Raw genomic sequence first — 20,320 nt, forward strand, 5'->3', positions numbered from 1 at the left:
AAGATGCATCCACCTGGGGCATATCTTTTAATAACAAAGCATGTAGTCAGGTGTACCTCGGAATTTACAGGTCGTGGTGAGCAAGGCATACTTGAAATCCAGTTATCACTGACAGCTGATTTACAGTCTTCACATTGAGTTAGTTCTGTAGGTTCTTAGAAAGCCACAACTAGGATGATTAATGCAGGGTAGGGGTGAGTGCAGAAAACTCCTTTTGGAAGGCCCTGCACTTGGGATACAGGCTTACAAAGATTTTTCTCTGTAGATACAAATGATGTAAGTCTCCTTCGCTGCAAGTGTGTGGTGCCAGCTTAAGACTTCAGGGGAAAATCACGGCACTGAAAAAGATGTAAATGTTCGATTGGTAGGAAAGGGGGGGACCGTGCTAAAACATGTGCCTATTTCCATTATGCTTAATTTACTATTCAAGACAAGTTTTTCCTAATAAGCTCTATTGTTTCTTTCTGTTTTGTAAAATTTAGTATGTGTGAGACAAAAACCAGATTCAGAATGTGAATGAAGTCTGCTTAGGGAAAGACTATTGGAGATTGTGGTTCAAGAAAGGCCTCAAATGAAAAGAGACATCACCTAACACCACTGATACAAACAGTACTGCCTACTTCCTCCAGCCTCAGAATGCCCCTTTGATGAATTCATACACTTCAAAGTGCACCAAATGCCCAAATATTCAGAATGACGGCGCCATGTCTTTTTACTACCTAGCTTTAGCTCTTGGTTCATTACAGTCTTCTTCCACTGGCCTTGGATCAAAACTAGGAGGAAGGTAAGATCTAGGGCATGTCTATATCTGTGAAAGGTGCAAGTCTTTAAGTCATTCACACCTCTTCAGAGACTCGGCACCTTACTATGGAATCCCTTCATAGGTAACCAGTGCCACATGCGCGCGCGCGCGCGCGCGCGCACACACACACACACACACACACACACACACACACTTCCATTTGAATATGTCCCCTTGCCATCTAGAAAGCCTAGATAATCTGGAGTGTGTGTCCTTTCTTATTAAAGGCTCTATAATGAATACACTGAAAAACTAACTTACTGATATTATTTGTTTGAAAAGAGTATATAAATGATGTTGTCACTTAATTCAAAGTTGTTTTCACATTAACAATGCCTAAAAGATGGCCCAATTCAATTTTCTTGGTGTCAGAGATGGGGGAAACTATACCCAAAGAGCATAAATGAGTCTCTCAAAGCACTTAAATGAGCTAGAACTCCAACCAAGTCTCTCTTAGACCGTCAAGCTATGATCTTTTTTCCATAAAGTCCCTCTCACGTGTGCATACACAAACATACACAAAGTATACTTCCCCTGACTTTACACTGAGCTTCATAAAGAAGTTAAATCCATCCCAAAGACTTCTGGTTCAAAGACACTAACAATTAAGCCAGGTGTAGTGAGCAGGGTGGGGAGCCTGGCAATAGAGTGAGGTTTGCTGGTTAGCCACCACCCTGCACACACACACACACACACACACACACACACACACACACACACACACGCAAGGGCCTCCGTATCTCTCTGTTGGAAGAAGAGGCGCCGTCATTGCTGAGTGGTCAGCGTTTCTCAGGTTGGCTTGGGTGAGGATATAGTATCGGAATGAACTTTTATCATTTGAAATGTTTCAGGAAGGACAGACCATACAAAGGATTTGTGCCTCTAAAATGCTCAATTAACCCACACCATAACTCCCAAACCACGATGCTAACTTCTGCTAATCTGAATTCTGAACCAGGGGTTGGAGTCCCCTTAAGGAAGAAGAAGAAAGCAAAGCAGTATGAGCTCGTGCAGGAAGGAGGCACATTCTGAGGCCACATGTGCTGTCCTGCTAAAGGTTGCACTTGGCTCCAGTTGGTCTTCCCTGTCTGTGATGGCCCTGCAGCTCAGGGGGAGGTCTCAGCCTTACATTATCTTCCCTCGGTGTTGGCGAATCAACTCTGAAAACAGATCTCATTAGACAAATAGTTTCTCCATTTGCAGTTGTTAAATAGCACTAAGTGTCAGTGAGAAAGGGGCATCCTGTGTGGGTGTATTCATACAATTTCCAGCAATTGGCTTAAAAGGCAGGCTAGCTCACTGGGAATCCAAAGAAGCCAGAAGGATGACAAAGCTTGCTTGAGAAAGCTCTCCCTAACCAGGGGCTGGGAAAGAAATGTAAGTAGCAGCGGGCTTCCCCTTCCTGCCTAAAGCAACACACACACACACACACACACACACACACACACACACACACACACACAGCCTCACTGCTGTTTGGTATTTTTTTTTTCCATGAGGATTTACTACAGGCATTTTGAAAGCCTTTCCTTGAGCATCTAGAAGACAGTAAATGAGATTTATTTCTGGATTAGAACCTTTGATAACTTTCAAAGCAGGTTTTCCTCTGCCCTTGATCTTTAAAGTTTCCAGGCCCCAACTTTGTTTTCTTTCACAATAAACACTAAGAGGCAATACTTCTCTATACAAAGGGTTAGAACATTACCTACAATGCTAACAAGGGTTCTGTTGTGATGGCCAGAGATGTGGCAAGAACCAGTGAACCAACAACCCCAAGGAAGGAATCCTAGTCCTAGTCCCTTTCTTTATAAAGAGGCAACGATGACTCCGCTTTCTCCAAGCTGTCCATCAGAGCTGCCCATCGTCTTCTCTACCACACAGTGTACTTGGAAAACTATCTCATAGAGGCAACTAATTTTCAAAGGAAAGCTGGTAAAAGCATACACAGTGTCAGGATTGCATCAGAGAATAATCCTTGATGCCTACCAGTATAGCTTCTTCAATAAGGGAGTTGTGCAGATTTAACCAATAAAAATACAGGAAGCTCAATGAAATTTGAATTTATTTATTTATTTATTTTAGGATGAGTGTGCCCCACACTAATTGACAACTCTATTTTTAACATCACATGGACTATAAAGACATCCAACCATTCCACTCTTAAAGAGAGTCTTCCCCTAGGGTCTGGGGAAATAGGTGTGCAATCTGAAATTTTGATGTTGCCTCCCGTTCACCAGACAGCCCGGACCTCTCCGATACTGATGTGCTTAAACAAAGCTCTGTGTTGTTTCCATAAGAGTTTAAACCACCTCCTTCCCAGGAAGGTGAGCTTTGAGAAGGGCCTACCGCAGTGCTTCCCTTCAGAGTTCTGAGCATCTTTCTTGTCTCTTTCCTGCTGCCTCAGGTGGCTGGGAGGGACACACCTGAGCCTTCTTGACTCTCTCTTCTGACCCAACTGGAAAGCAAAGCTGAGGCCGAGGAGCTGGGTCTGTGAAGAACAGAAAGCCAAGGAGAAGGCCCCAAGGTCCTATCCAGTTTGTGAGTGCAGGCTTGAGCGCCCGCCCGCCCGGTAGGCCTTCCTGAGGCCTGAGCTGGAGGCCTTCTTTAGGCCGGCTGCCCTTCTTTGGGTCAAGCTCAGAGGCTAAGGACCTGGGCTGGAGCGTAGGTGCCCAGGGGCCCTTGCAGCCTGGCCGCTGCCAGGCTTGTGCACGGCGGTTCTTCCCTTCATTTGTTGCATTGTTTGCATTAATATGAATATCTTGTTCTGTTTGTTTTGTCTCCTGGGAGCCAATAAAGCTGTGAGTTTTTTCTTTACACCAAATGCATCTCTACGGGCGATCAATCAATGGGTAGTCTTCGGATAATCTGTGAGAGTGAGAAATCTAATAAAGCTAGCGACTAAAAAAGGAAAAACCAGATCTATTTTTCTCTTAGGTTGACTACGTCAGGATTAGTGCGCTCCACTTCCGCTGCTTGAGGTGGGTTAAACTTTTAATGGATTTAAATGTCGAGGTGGGAGGGAGGAGAGCCGAGCGGGACGAAGGAAAGAGGGCCTCAGGACCATCAGGGATTCTGAGGTTGGTGGGTTCTTGCCGGAGGAAAAGTCCGTTCTTTCTAAAGTCACAGAAAATGAGAGAGATGTCGAGGTCTAATGAAATACACTCCTCCAGCGAGAGCCCCGTCGCAGGTTTCCAAAGAGAAAGGAAATGTACATGGATAATGAACTCAACTAAACAATGAGAAGTCAAGTGTCCCTGCCCCTCACCCTGGTTCACCAAACTGAGCACACCAAATCATTTTCTGGGAGGTGCTCCGCTGTCCTTGGCAAGACAGGAAAGCTCAGAATCTGCCTGGGCCGCCACCGTGATCCTCACAGCACAGTGCAACCCAAATCATTTATAAACAGACCAAAATAACTATCTGAATTATCTAATATTAACAGCCGAACGGATGAGCCCAAGATTATGTGACGAATTGTTAAATCACAGAAGCATTGTTTTGGATTGCTAATTAAAAAAAAAAATAAGCAAACCCCATGACTCTAGATATGACAACTGAAAATACCCACAAATTATTTAATAAATGAAGCGTCTAACAACTTTAACACTTCCTGGTCGCCTTGTTAATAAATGTAATTTGAGGTAGATTTTAAAAATCTTCCATCTAAACAGTGAATTCATTACGCGCCATTCAGCTCTCTGGATGCCTATGGACTTCTTGGAATTAGGTGTTAAACAGACAAAAGTGAACCAAACTGCCTTTAAAAGCACAGCATGACCATGTAATTCTTTTTCCAGTTTGTGGTAAAAAATGATGAAACTTCTTTCCAAGTAGCTATCACCCAGATTTAGTGTGAAAAGTAGTGTAATTGTAATTCACGCCATCAGGGTCTATCGCTGATAGACGATCAGCTGTTCTGTGGTGGGAGAGGCTTTCTTTTCAAATAGGAAAGCTGCCAAGTGCTCCGCGATACCTCCAGCTAGCTTATCGGATTGAGTTCAGAGCCAAAACAGCAGCTGCACACATATGCAAATTGGCAATTAATAGTATAACATTCTGCAAAAAAAAAAAAAATGTTTAAAAAAATTTTAAAGAAAATAGAAAGAGCTACCTGCACATTAACCTTCCCTGTAACTGGGACTTCTAAGATGAATGACTAAGGATTAATTACCCTCTGGAGAGGGCTGGCTCTTTATTGCCTTCTCTTCTTGTAGATCAAGTCTTTGTTGTCTCTCCGAGTTTTGCCTGCTTCGTGGAACACAATGGGCTCTGAAACAAGAAGTTTAAAAATAACTTTAAAAAAGACCTTATGTGTTCAATTCCAGGAAAGACAGGAAGTCGGTCCCGTTGACCGTTCTTTCCATGCGCAGCGATCACAAAAGCAAGGGCTTTCGCATCCTTGTGAAGTGACATTTTGTTCCTGGTGTTAGCTCCTTCCACTACAGCTTGCAGTGGGGACACACTTCACATCCCGGGGTGCTGCTTGCCTCCCTTGATTTCTGTCTGTCTCTTCCCCCCACTGACAGCAGTGCCATTCCTATGCTTCACACAGCAGTTTGCAGCAATCCAGCAAGGTTTATGGGTTATGTTGCCCAGCATGTATAAACACAACACTCAATGTTTCTTAAAAAGCCAATTTGTTAAATTTTGTATCACCCCTGTTTCCCCACCCCAATGCCTCTCTCTCTATCTCTCTCTCTCTCACACACGCACACATACACACATACACACACACACACACACACACACACACACACACTACATTGTTTTCCCTGAAAAAAATGATACTGTAGTCGTGACTAGAACGAGGTCTGCAACCTAAGCCCCTTGAAAGGGCCTGCCATTCCTCCCAGCAGGCTTTCCCCTTGAACGCCTAGAGTCTTCACTCCATGCTCCTTTCTTCATTCTGAGTCTCTCTACTAGGGTGAGAGTGGAGTGGCTAACCAAGGTATCTATGAATTTCCCCCCACTACTAGCAGTTGAACCCAGGGTTTCAGTCATGTGAGTTAAGTACTGTACCCCAGAACCACATCCCCCACATCTTGTGGATTCTAACACTTCTGTGGCTGAAGGTCTCCTTGTTTCTGGGACATTCTGGGTCCTTGGCATTTCCAAGTTCTTGGAGTTCAGAACTCGGATCAAAATCCTGATTGCCCTTAGTATTGAAAGGAGAGCAAGTTTTATCTCTTTTATTTTTCTGGCTCTTAAGAGGTGAGGGTGTGTCCTCCCCCGACTGTGACATGCAGAGCAGACTTGAACCCATCCTCTCCCTTTCTCTGTTGAGCACCTGTGCTTCTGCACGCCATTTTGTCGCAAATGATCGGTGTCTCTGCTTTACAAATACCTCTCTTCTTACATTCTATGAAGACTTCTCATCTGAGACGAATTTTGGGTTCCTGATGTTCCAGTCAAAAGGATACCGCACACTTTCATTGCTAAGATAGGCTTTGAGCTTAGATGCTAACGTTTTTTTTTATAGGAAATACTCACGTAAATTTCAATGTATCTGTTTCCATTTTCTAGAAAAATATTTGGGATGATGAGATATTAAGCACTGAAGGCAATGTGGGACATAGACCTTTTTCCCCCTCTGAAGAAACCATCTCTGAACCAGTCCAATGCAGTGTTTTAGATATGATTAAGTTTCTCTGATCTCAGCAGAAGTATTCTATGCCCAGAAGACTAAAATGTATAGGAAGAAAATGATCTTACCGAGCTTAACTTCTATGCATAAGTATTGTTTTTCTTAACTTGTGATCCAATTTGAAGGCATTGTTAGGCTTTTCAGTTTTCTTATGATTAAATGAAGAAAGGTTTAAAAAGCGAGAAAGTCATTGAAAAGTTGCTTTTGAATAAAACAGAAAAATGGGATTGCCAACTTTCTCTATAACTTCATTAGCATGGCAGTATATACATTTGCATGTAAAATGTAGTTAACAAAAATTACACAGAGGTAAATTTAGTCCCCTTGTGCCTACCTCCATGGTGAAATCAGACCATTTGGCATAGTGTGAAGTCTTCCAAGAAGCCTGGTTTCCACCTGGAAAATAAATTACTAAATTTGAATGTGTTACTTATATTATGGTGAGTTGTCTATCTGTTACATTTTATTTTAGTGCATATACTAGAAGTTGTATTTAGAATGTTCTAAAATTGTCATCTGTCAAGGTAGAGAATTATAATAATATAATTATATACAGAAAAAGTGTCTGACTTTAGATTGTTTTGATGCTGTTGCAATTATCATATACTTTTTAAAATTCAGAGTGTGTATCATAAATTCATAGGTTTAATTATCAGACTTTGGCAGTAATTTAGATTAGCCATAGCAAAGTTATTCCCTCCTGTCCTTTTCTGGGTGCTGGGGATTGAACTCATGGCTTCACACATGCTGTGTGCCTGCCATTGAGCTATATCCCTCCCCAGTGTCCTTCACATTCACAGATATATAGAAAATACTTTTACATACATAGTGCAGCAATATCTACTTGTATTTCCATTGCTTTGTTCTCAAATAATACTTAAAATGTTTCAACTGAAATCATTCAGATTACTATTGCATTCTCAATCTGCCAGTATATCTTGGTGTTGTAAATGATTTAAAAAAAATTGACTCCAAGTTATAAAGACCTCTTTGGGGATGGATATGGTAGCACACATCCATGATGTCTGTACTGGAGAGACAAAGGCAAGAGGAACCAAAGTTCCAGGCCAGCCTGGGCTATATAGTGAGGCCCTGCCTCAAAAAGTAGGTCATTTTGAGTAGTCAAAGAGTCTATGTTGTTTACTCTCAAGCATCATAATGACATTATTGGTGAGATGTCACAACTGGTGAAGACAACACTCAGTGAATTTCTCAAGAAAGAGAGATACCGTCACTTTCTGATGATGAAGAGGGAGGAGGTATAGTGAGGGACCATGGCTTAGTAAACAGCCATTGACACAGCTCATGAAAAGAAGATGTACAAGTTCTTCATCATCTCAAAAGATAGTGAGTTAATCTCCTGCAACAAGCCGGTTTCCCTTCTGAACTATATATTCTGCAAGTAGAATTAACCAGAACAGGTGTGGTGTTGGCATTCTGTACTCTTATGCAGAAACTATATAACCCACTACACTGTACCAAATATGTCTAATTATTACACTACCTTCACAATAGTTACAATTCTTCTGTTTGTCATTTCAAAGCTTCTGACGGGCTCTGTGAATGCAGGTGAATATATCATGGATACGACCTTCTGTGTGAGTGAAAGGGAGAAAAAAATCCTGATTCCTATTTAAAGGTGCTACAGTTGAACAATATGGTGTTAAAAATATTTTCTTCTGCACAAGGCATTTGTTTTAAAGAATATATCTGCAGGATTCATGACACAGCTAGACAGTAAAGGAAATGAAGATCCGTTACTTAATATGAAAGAGGATTAGCTTAGAAAATCACACCCTTAGGAAACTTAATAGTGGACTATTAGACTAAGAGGCAACAGTAGAAGAAAAAAATAATGTCTTAGTTAAACCCTTTTGCTGTGGTAGACACTTCACTACATTTCCTAATTCCATTTTAATAGCCACCTTAGGTTTAAATCACAAGGCTAGCCAGGAATGAGTCCCTGTGCCTCCAGGGACCATGGACAGCCTTATCACGTGCTGCAGCTCCCCTGTGGTCACTAAAGTACAGAGATTGGAGGAGGTTTGAAAACTCTTTTCCTACTCCACAAATTTTACAGCACAGTCGAGGTCCATTTGATTAGGAAATATTCCCACGACTAGAGACAGCACTGCTTTGGCACATGCATGAAGACGAGCGATCTACACATCCATCCTCAAATTTAGCAATTCGAAGCAGTTAGCTATGCGGACAGTTTTGTATGCATTGCTAAATGCAGACACAAAAACTGCATTTGCAAAAAGAGGAAACCCAGTTAAACTAGGTTGCAAATTTGGCCCTAATTTAGCGTAGCATTTGTGATACATATAGGTTAGAGTGACATTTATATAATGGTGTGAAATATGAGAAAGCTCCAATGCTAGACACAAAGACTTTGACGATTGCTTTTGCCTACTTTGGTTAGTTTCAGAAACAGGAGGGAGAATTTGGTTTTTCAAGTGATGGGAAGCCTTTAAGGATGTTGGAACACTGTTCAGTCCCCTGGGGTTCTGCCTGCTGTACAATTTTAAATGTCTTTTAGTTAAAAAATTGGCCAACAAGGGAAACATCGAGATGAAATCTCTTCTTACTTAGCTGGAAAGTGAGAAACTATAGGGGGCTAGACAATCTAATTGTGATAGATATGTGGTCAGCTCTGGGGGTCAAAGAGCCGACAAGGCTTCTCCGTAACAGTAGTTAATACATCTACCCGACTGGAGAAGCTACATGCATATTATAATTCACTTTGGAGAGTCTGTCCTTATGCTTGGTTGTAGACAAGATATATAGCCAGAAGTGAGACTAGATAAATACACCACATTTCACACAGACGCTGCCATCCCAGTACCTGACGCGCTCCATCTCCCCGCTGGAGGCCACTGGAGGGCAGTATTTTCTCCTCTGGGAACAGCACCTGGTCTTTGGGCCAGCTCAAAAGAGATAGATGAGTGGGCCCTTGTCACTTAGACTGTTTGGGGTTTACCACTCCTGTTTACATGTCATGGAAGTTATTGCTGATACGACACCGCCAGCCAAACCACTTGTGTCTAAGACCAGACTCCAATAGAAGATCCTGTACAATAGTTACTATTTAAGAGACTTCTAAAGCTATTAATTAATCATCTGAGCACTGTGTAAAACTGATTTTGTTAATTTAAGTGGGACATGAAAGAAGATGTCTAACCAAGAGTGAGTAATGTTTGCTAGAGGCTTGGCATTTGACAACTTCAATATTTCATTAAGTTTACAGAATCAATCCTTGTATTATATTTAACATGTATATATGCTTTAAACTATTAAGTCAGCATTTTCTAGAAATAACATCATGAGAAATTTCCTCGAAGATATTCCTCATTCTTTATCATGCACTTTGCTTCCTATCCCTAGCATCATAATGTAGGGAAATATTTGGATTTTTTTTTTTAAAGAAAAAAAAATCCGGCACTTTAGCACATATCTGTAATCCCAGCACTTGGGAAGTGGAAGCAGGAGGATCAGGAGTTCAGGGTCATCCTTTCTACATAGCATGTTCAAGCCCAACCTGGGCTACATGAGTCACTGCCTCAAAGATTAAATAGATAGGTAAATAATCTGTTGTTCGGGGTTAAATTATAAAATTATACTTACTTATAGGTTTTCTTTAAAAATGAAGCTAGATTATTACTACAATCTGGTAGGTATGGGATAATTAATTTAACCTTTACTTAAAGACATATAGTGATAACTGAATTGTTTTCATTATAACAGCCATTTGTATAATTTCTTAAATGAAAATAGCATTTATTTTGTATTTGTAGCTTTTTCCAAACCAAAGATTGCTAATTTTTTGTAAAATCAACATACAGTTTTTAATCTGATGTTTTATTTTGTTTCATTTTTTAAAATAAAGTGCCTAGATGCTTGGCTGGTACTTTGCCAACATGCGGCAAAGCAACCAGTCACTTGAGGAAAAAACATACATCTCAATGTCTATGCCACATGGTTTAAATTTTTTAATTTTTAACATTTTTATTATAAAAGTAATACATATTCATTGTGGAAATTATAGAAATAATGAAAGTTATAAAATATACCAAAACATTACTTGATACCTCATAAATATGTACAATATTTACATGTAAGTTAAAAATTTAAAAATACAGAAATAAAATAATAATCACATTATCTTTTTTTAACTATGGTTAATAAAGTTCATCCATGTTGCACATTATCTTTCTTTCCAAGGTGTGCTTGTGTGTGTGTTTTGAGGATGGACCGAGGACCCAAACAAGCTAGGCAAGTGGCCTGCCATCGGTACCATATACACACAGCCCACCTAATTTTCCTGTGCTGTAAACAGTGCTGTGACAAGCTGTTTTGTAAACAAATATTTAGATACATCTGTAATGTATCTCTTTTATATAATTTTTCTAAAATTAGAATTTCAAAGATTAAATTGTCTATTTTACCTGTTTCAGTACATAAACTGAAGAGTCTTCCAAAAACAGAAGTGTATGTGAATGCCCCTGTATTCACATCTTCATCGGCACTAAGTGTCATCAGGTTAGCCTTCTGCAAACTGACAGCTGAGAAAAAGGATGTTCTTTTGCATTTTGTTGCTTTATGTGAAAAAAAAACAAACAGTGCTATATAGTCATTTGGTAATAGTGATGTTTTAACAAATCCGACGCAAATTTTGGTTTATTACATGAAGTGAGAGTTTGATTATCTTTTCAGTTGTTAGTTGATCGTTTCTGCGTGGTTTTTGAATGGCACATTTCTCTCCAACTGATTTAAAAAGACATCACAATCCAACCGAAAGCTTTTATGGTTCAGGGTCTGCTCCTGAGATGAATTTCTGTTCCCCCACGTTCTCTCTCCTCCTGCCTCGGCCACAGTCTGAATTACCCACTTTCCATCGAATGTTGACGGTCCTCCTCAAGCACTTTCCAAAATGTGTCACTCTTGACTCTTCTCTCATGCACTGCAGAATGACTTTACTAAGTTAAAAAGATTCACTTGAGAACATATGTTTGGGTATGGAAAAATGCCCAAGATATATTAAGTGAAGAACAGTATGTATAACATCATTTCTCATAATGTGAAAGAGGCAGAAAAAGGAGAGAGCGTTCATGTCCCTGTGCATGTGAGTATGTGCCTTTCGGACGTTATGTGAGTGTGTGCCTTATGGATGCCTACAGAAGTTTTTGGGAAATGACCAAAAATATCATTAGCAATGTTTACCATTAGCAATAGTCAGTGGGAATGAATATTATACAGAGAAGAGGAACTTTTGCTTTTGACTATAAAGTCTCTTTACACACTTTAAGTTTTCTGCCATGATAAAGCATTTGTTTTACAAGTTTTAACAGGTCTTTTAAAAGCTGGAGCTTGCTGGGCATTGTCGTATATGCCTTTAGTGCCAGCACTGGAGAAAGCAGGCCAGATCTCTGAGTTCGAGGCCAGCCTGGCCTACCTAGAGAGTTCCAGGACAGCCAAGGCTACACAGAGAAACCCTATCTCTAAAAATCAAAAAGAAAATTAGCTGGAGCTGAAGGTCAGGCATGGTGGAGCAAGCCTTTAATCCCAGCAGAGGCAGAGGCAGGAGCATGGCTTTCTGTTTGAGGTCACCCTGGTCTACATAACCAGTTCCAGGACAGTTGGGGCTGCATAGTGAGACTCCGCCCCAGAAACAAATAAATAAATGAATAAATCCCTGGTTGAGAATGTAGCTTTGTTGGTAAAATGCTTCCCTCTCGTACAGAAAGCCTTGGGCTCGATCCCCAGAACCCCGTAAAAACAGCACAGAGGCTCACACAAGGAATCCCAGCGCTCTGCACACAGAGGCAGAAGGATCTGACATTTAAGTTTGTCCTTTACCACACAGAGAGCTTGAAGCCAGCCTGGGTCACGTGAGACACTGTCTCAGAAAAAAGTTAAAAAGCCAATATACACAAAAGGATAAACACTGCACACTCTGACTCATACGAGTAATCTAGAATAAGCCAGTGTCTAGGGATGGGGAGTGGGGCGAGAGGAGAATTCACGACTTTGTCCAGTAGATGCCAAGTCTCAGTTGTACAAAACGAAAAAGTTCTGGAAATGCACAGTGGGAACACCACTGAACTGTATAACTAAAATGGTGAAAGCAGTAAAGTCTACATAATTTTACCACAATTAATTACATTTCTCTCTGGGGAGGAGTTGGACTGAAGAGGAAGGATATAGGTTCGGATTATGTTTCTCATTTCATTTCTTTGTGGCCTGGATTTTTCATAAGAAAAAGTCTGTATTATCTTCATTATTGTCTTGGGGATAGGAGAATGGCTCGGTGGGTGAGAAAGCTTACAGAGCAGTCATGAGGACCTGAAATTTGATCTCCATCACCCATGTAAAATCTGAACATGGCTATGCATGCCTGTACACCCAGCACTAGTAGGGAAGGGACAGGTGGATCCTGAGAACTCCCCAGCCACCAGCATCACCCAGAGAGCTTCCATTTCAGCAAGAGACCTTGCCTTAAGGCAGTAATGCAAAGAACAGTAGATGGATATTTCATATGTCCTCCTCTGGTCTCTGCATGTACATTTGAGTACTTAAATGCAAGTATCACACAGCACAACCACTACACACACACACACACACACACACACACACACACACACACACACACACACATACACACACATGGTCTTGGGGGCTGGAGAGAGGGCTCAGCAGTTAAAGACACTGGCTGCTCTTCCAGAGGATCTGGATTCAATTCCCAGCACCACAGACAGCTCACAGCCATCTGGAACTCCAGTCCCTGGGTTTCAATGCACGGTGTACGGTGCCGTACAGAGGTGGTGTACAGATTTACGTGCAGATAAAACATCCACACACATAAACAAGCAAAATTGTTTTGAAAAAGATTTATTTTTTAAAAAATTATGGTCTTGTGAAGTCATGAATCTTTCTTTGTGTCGGTCCTCTACAAGCTCTGTAGTTTATTAGTTTATCTGAGCTCTGTATCTGCAGCTACAGTTTGATGTATAGAACTAGAAGACATATAATATATAATCCTTTGTGACTTAACTTGCTTAATGAAAAACAATTTTCTCATTTCTTAATCTTTAAATACTTTAAGTAAACTGTTTATGTTTAAATGTTTTGAATTTGAATTTTAAAACTAATCTGAAAGTAATCATTCAGTTCAAGTTTAGGGTAAAATAATTTATTATAGAAATATTCTAAGTTTAGTCAATATAACTTTTCCTCTAGAGGTAAACTTTTACTCATGGAAACATGGCTGGAGAAAATAGTTATTATAAGGAATATTCTGGGTGAAGAAATAATACCTGTTATTTTCTAAAAGGAGAAATGAACAAAAAATATTAGTATATATGTGGTTCCCATGAATAATTTATGAGAACCTAGAAAAGAAAATAACAGATATGACCTATTTTGAAGCATGCAGACTTTTCTCATATTTATGTATGATATTTCTTTTATATAATTATTTTTATTTTCAAAAGCAAGTATTTTATTGCTATTATCTCTAACTATAAATGTGTCCTAACCACAAAAAACATTCAAATATTTTTTTTAACCTTTATCTTATGTGTAAGGGTATTTTGCTGCATGGACATCTATGACCACATGTGTTCAGTCCCTGTGGAGGGTAGAAGAGGGTATCAGAGCCCGGGGGACTGGAGTTACAGATAGTTATGAGCTTCTATGTGGGTACTGGGAATCAAACCTGGGTCTTCTGGAAGAACAACCGCCAGTGCTCCTAACTGTCTTTCCAGCCAATCAAATAACTTTTTCTTTCTTTCTTTTTTTTTTTTTTTTGGTTTTTCGAGACAGGGTTTCTCTGTGTAGCTTGTGCCTTTTCTGGAACTCACTTGGTAGCCCAGGCTGGCCTCGAACTCGCAGAGATCTGCCTGGCTCTGCCTCCCAGTGCTGGGATTAAAGGCGTGTGCCACCACTACCCAGCTCTTTTCTTTTCTTAAGGAAATGCCTCACTATGTGGTCTGGGCTGGCCTAGAAATTCTCACTACTCTTCCTCAGCCTCCCACATTCTAGATAACTCCACTACATGTTCTTATATGAAGATCGATCATGTAAGTTTTCCTTTTTACTATAAATAGCAACAAACAACTACAGGTGACATGTGGCCTGTTCTTCAAGAATTAATTATAGGGGCTGGAGAAATGGTTCAGAGGGTAAATACACTGGTTCCTCCACCAGAGGACCTATGTTCAATTCCCAGCATCCATATAGCAGTCCCAGGGGATCAGCAGGCACCGGCACACAAGTGGTACACAGACATATATAGAGGCAAAGCACCCATACACACAAAATAAATGAACAAAACTCTTAATACATGTTTCACATACTTGTAAAAATGAAACTACACAATACACAGTTTTGTAGATTCCTTTATCTCTTGACATATAATTACTCTTAATCTTTCAGCATCTGTGAATATGGACCTTCATAATTCCTTTTTTCTAGCAGTGGATTTCATTATGGTATTTTCATAGGTGTATGAAATACATTTTGATCATATTCCTCTCCTACTCCCACTGATCCTCTTCTTCTTACCTCTAATCCCTCTTCTACTCTTCCCTCCCTCCCTCCCTCCTTCCCTTCCTACCTTTCTTTCCCCTTTCTTGTCTTTCATTTTTGATGACCCTGTGGATTTCATGAAGATTGATTGCAGGCTCCTGGGTGAGGAATTATTTACAGCAGCATTGGCTCCCTCTTTACCAGTGGTTATGTGGTTTGAAAGAAAATGGCCCCCAAAGAGAGTGGCACTATTGGGAGGAGAGGCTTTGTCAGCCTTGTTGGAGGAAGTATGTCATTTGGCAGGGGTGGGGGTGGGGTTGGGGCAGGTTTTGAGGTCTCTTCTGCTCGAGCTTCCCTCAGTGTAACACTGAGATGGTTTCCTGTCGCCTGCAGGATGCAGGACTTGCAGCGACTTTGCCAGCACTGTGTCTGCCTGCATGCTGCCATGCTCCCCACCATGATGATAATGGACTGAACCTCTGAACTCAACGTCAGCCGCAATGAAATGTTTTCCTTTATAAGAGTTGCTGTGGTCCTGGTGTCTCTTCACAGAAATAAAAACCTTAACCTTACAACCCTGAAACAATGTCTCTCCCTCCCTTCAATGACCATTAGTTGCCTAGAGATTATCATGGAGAGGCAAAGGCTCATGAGCTTCTTCTACCTAGATGCCATTATCTGCCTGTAATCCTTGGTGGAGGGTGGATGTATCTTGTCTCCTGTGAGATATTGACAGGCCCACTTTTGCACAGGTCTTGTGCCGGCAATCACAACTGTGAGATTTAGAATGCAGCAACAATGGTGTGTCTCAAAGACAAAGTTTCAACCTCACTCCTCCCTTCCTTCAGCTCTTACATTCTCGCCATCTGTCTTCTCCACTATTCCTTGAGCCTTTGAGAGAGTGATAGAGAAGTTCCATTTATGGCTGAACATTCAACAGCTCCTTGTTTTCAGCACTTTAAGCAGTTATGGGTCTCTGCAGTTCCTGCTGTCCACTGCCCAAGCAGCTTTTTCCGACCAAAACTGATCGTAGCATTACTCTATGGGTAGAAGCATAATTATTTAAATGGAAATTTGATGGGCATATCATGTCAACTTAGCAAGACAATCATGGTAGCTTTCCTACAAGGGACTAGGAGTGTCCCAGCCACAGGCTTTTGGCCAGATATACAGTATCAGACATGGATTACCTCCTGTGGAGTGGGTCTCGAATCTGAACAGAGTAGTTGGTTACCCCCATTGCTGACGGGCCAAGGGGCCCTTCTTCACTGGCCACCAGGTAGAATAGCATGCAGGGTACACAGCTGAGTGAGGCTGGACCACAGTTCTCTCTCTGCAGTCTGCATAGTGTCCTCTGGCACTGCAAGAGCTAGCCAGCAAGTAGGGAGGGGGTTCTGTCTCAGTTCCAGCTTGACGTCACTAAGTCTAGTTACCATAGCATGTGTGTCTTCAGCAAGAGTCTCATCATTTAGTTCTTGTGGGGACCAGTCCTCGCAAATACCTTCTTGATTAGAGGGGTGTGGCTTGAATGAGAATGGCCCCCATAGGATCATATATTTGAATTCTTCATCCCCATTTGGTGAAACTGTTTGGGAAGGATTAGGAAGTGTGGCCTTGTTGGAAGAGGTGTGTCCATGGAAACAGGCTTTGACGTTTCAAAAAGCCACAGCCTTTCCAGTCCGCTCACGCTGGTAGATCAAGATGTAAGTGCTCAGCTACTGCTTCAACACCCTGTCTGCCTGCCTGCTGCTGTACTCCCTGCCGTGATGGGTCGTGGACTCTAACCCTCAGGAACTGTAAGCTTCAAATTAAATGCCTTCTTTTATAAATTGCCTTGGTCATGGCATCTGATCACAACAATAGAAACCCTAACTAAGTGGCTTCCCCCTAACCAACTACTTGTGGGAAGGTAGCCTACTCTATTTCCTGAGAATCCATTAGGGTTTTTACTTAACAGCCCATAATCTTCATAATTCTTTATGGCTAGCACTAGGATGTGATTTTTGTTTTGTTTTATGGATGTTCTATAATTTATTAATTAATCTTCTGGTTTGATTTTTGTTGTTTTTTTTTTTTTTTCCTTTGTTGTTGCCATTGTCTTGTTTTGAAACAAGATCTTGCTATAGCCCAAACTGGTCACTGTGTAGTCAAGGCTGCTCTCAAATTCTTCGTCAGCCTCCCAAATACTGGAATTTCAAGTGAATGCCACCACACCAACTGATCAATCTCCTGCTGACTAACACTTAGGTTATTTCCAGTTTTTACAATGAATATTATATTTACAATGAATATTTTTATATCTGGTACATTATTACTTCTTTAATAAATTGAATTGTTATGTAGTGTGGTAGAGGATGTCTATAATCTCAATCGTGGGCTAGGATGGTGCACATCTGTAATTCTAGCATTCAGAAGGCTAAAGCAGGAGGATCCGGAATTCAAGACTGTCCTGGACTACACAGCCAAACTGTTTTATAATACCCCCGTATACCCCCAAAAAAAAGTATAGTAAAGAAAAAGAAAGGTAGGAAGGAAGAGAATGGAGGAATAAGAATTAGAAGTGCTCCTTCTGTCTTAATAAAATTAAAATATGTATTATTTCCAAACTTTTATCAAAAAAGATCACAGGACCAGTGAAATGACTCAGCAGGTGAGTTAAAGGTCCCTGCCACCAAGCCTTGAGACCTGAGTTTGGGGGAAGAAGAGAACCAGTCACCACAGTTGTCTTCACTCTCCTCACACATGCCATGGCACACATGTACCCACTGCCCCCACCCGTCAACACACACCCTAAAACAAGTAAATGTAATAGGATTTTTGAAGATGTAGTAATTTTACTCTCAATTGTTTCCTATAGTTGGTAACATATTTTAAAAGTCTTCTACATTCTAAGTGAGACATGATATTTCATTACTCTTTTAATTTCTAGAAGTTGATGACTAGTAAAGTTTACAAAGTCTTCATATTGAGACCCACCATGGCTTTCTACATTTGGGAAGTAGCTATTCTTTCCTACTCTACTGATTCCTTTGGAGTATATATATTTTTTATTAGCCTACAAGTGCTCCTTAAAAGGGGAAAAAAGTCAGTTTTGTTTGTGAGTGCACCTTTCAGTATGTCTTTAGCCTTTATGCCTTGGTATGCCCGTTTGGTCAAACAAAGTTTTTAATGTAATCAAATTTATAAGAGATATCTATGTTTAATGCCCTTTATACCATCTTCAGAAAGGCTTTTTTTTAATTTTTATTTTTTTTCTCGAGACAAGGTTTCTCTGTGTAGCTTTGCGCCTTTCCTGGATCTCCCTCTGTAGACCAGGCTGGCCTCGAACTCACAAAGATCGCCTGCCTCTGCCTCCCGAGTGCTGGGATTAAAGGCGTGCGCCACCACTGCCCGGCCAGAAAGGCATTTCTAAAGGGAGATTAGTCAGAAAAAAATCCTTTCTTTTATTCTAAGTATATTTATGCTGTCACGTTTTCATCATACCTTTAATCTATTTAGATTTCTCTTTTAAAGTGTAAGTTAGAGATTCAACCATATTACCCCCTCCTCCAATTTGCTGGTTAATATTCCCCCACCATTTCTGAACACTCTATTTTTCTACTAAGTTCTTGGCTGTATTACACTCGAGTTCCTGGTTTTTAGCTCCTGTCTCGTATCTTTTTTCAGTCACGTGACTGGTGCTTTGCTCAAGTCTCACTGCAATGATACTGCTAAACAGAGACTCCCAAGATTGCATCAGCCCGAAGCAGCAAACATGTATTCCTGTGGTATGCATTTCCGGGTCATCGGGGAGATGGCAGTGTTCTGGTAGAAAAACTCAACTTCCCTCTCAGCTCCAGTCAGTCTTAGGACTACTGCGCCTCTTAGGCTGACAGCCACTCCCAATATCTTCTGTTGGATGTCCGTAGACTAGAAGGATGGGAGAGACTTGATGAATCTTTCTATACCCTTCCCCTCTCCTCCCCTCCCTCTCCCCCTCCTCCTTTTTTCCCTCCCTCTTTCTCTTCTTTTAGTTTTTTGACATAAGGTCTCACACTGTAGCCCAGACTAGTCAGGAACTCATGGCAATCTTCCTACTGCCCCAAAGTATTTTCATCAAAATTCTTCATCACCCTTCCTCCCTTCCTTAAGTGCACTTAAGCCTCAACTGAACACATACTCCCTGCTTCCATTATTGGTCTGAGAAAATCAAGTGACCAACCCTAAATGAATGAGAATGGAAAATTTATTTCCCCCTATGCTGGCTGGGTTTTGTGTCAACTTGACATAAGCTAGAGTTATCTGAAAAGCAGGAACCTTAATTGAGAAAATGCCTCCATAAGATCCAGCTGTAAGGCATTTTCTTAATTAGGTGTTGGTGGGGGGAGGGCCCAGCCCATTGTGAATTGGGCCACCCCTGGGCTGGTAGTCTTGGGTTCTATAAGAAAGCAGGCTGAGCAAGCCATGGGAAGCCAATCACCCCTCCATGCCTCTGCATTAGCTCCTGCCTCCAGGTTGCAGCCATGCTTGAGTTCCTGTCCTGACTCCCTCCAATAATGGACTATGATCTGGAAGTGTGAGCCAAATAAACCCTTCCTCCCAACTTCATTTTTGGTCATGGTGTTTCATTGCAGCAATCGAAACCCTAACACACACACACACACACACACACACACACACACACACACACACACACACACACACCACAGAAGACATGTCAAGGAATTAGAACACAGAACTAAACAGATGCCTACCTACCACACCGAGCTACTTGTTTTCCAAACCTCAGCATCCTATGTCTCAAAATGAGATGACTGTGGAATTTCAGTACTACAGATAACAAATGTCAAATGCATTGCACTTGGCCTTTAGTAGTTGAAAAGTGTATTTCTGCTTCCTAACAAAGCCACAATACTATACTTTTCGAGATATTGCTATGTGAAAAGGCAGATTTACTCCTGCCCCATTCCTGTATAAACAACTTCCCTAAGTATTAGCTACCATTTCTCTCTAGATGACTTTTGAATATGTAATAAATCTGGTTTTATTATATAACACATGTACACCTCTTTATTTACTGAGGAAAATACCATCTAGTCATACTTTCAGACTGGTGAGTAACTTGGTCCACAGCCTTCTGTTGGAAGGCTGAAGAGTGGATCTTAGAAACCGTAATAAACAATCAACGTGTATTCTGAGAATTCACAACAGTTAAAGCTATAGTATATTAATTTTCAAATTGTATAAACTTAGTTGCCATGGTTAATGTCCTAGAAATATACTAATATTACATAAAAACAACGTTTGCCAGAGTGGAAGTTGCATGTGAAGTTACCCAATGAAATACGATGACCCCCAGTTCATAG

General features: G+C 40.9%; 1 long non-coding RNA gene across 1 annotated transcript; it reads right to left on the reverse strand.

Moving 5' to 3' along the window:
• Positions 1–2,851: 2,851 nt before the first annotated feature.
• LOC128101813 (uncharacterized) lies at positions 2,852–11,371 on the reverse strand. The gene is made up of 4 exons (XR_008215195.1): positions 10,895–11,371; positions 6,781–6,842; positions 4,974–5,071; positions 2,852–4,858 (listed from the first exon to the last, which is right to left on the reverse strand). It is a non-coding gene; the product is annotated as an uncharacterized LOC128101813 (long non-coding RNA).
• Positions 11,372–20,320: the final 8,949 nt, after the last annotated feature.

Source organism: Peromyscus californicus, unplaced genomic scaffold, assembly GCF_007827085.1.
Source record: "Peromyscus californicus insignis strain IS unplaced genomic scaffold, ASM782708v3 Scaffold_7__1_contigs__length_154581171, whole genome shotgun sequence".
Taxonomy (NCBI): Eukaryota; Metazoa; Chordata; class Mammalia; order Rodentia; family Cricetidae; genus Peromyscus; species Peromyscus californicus.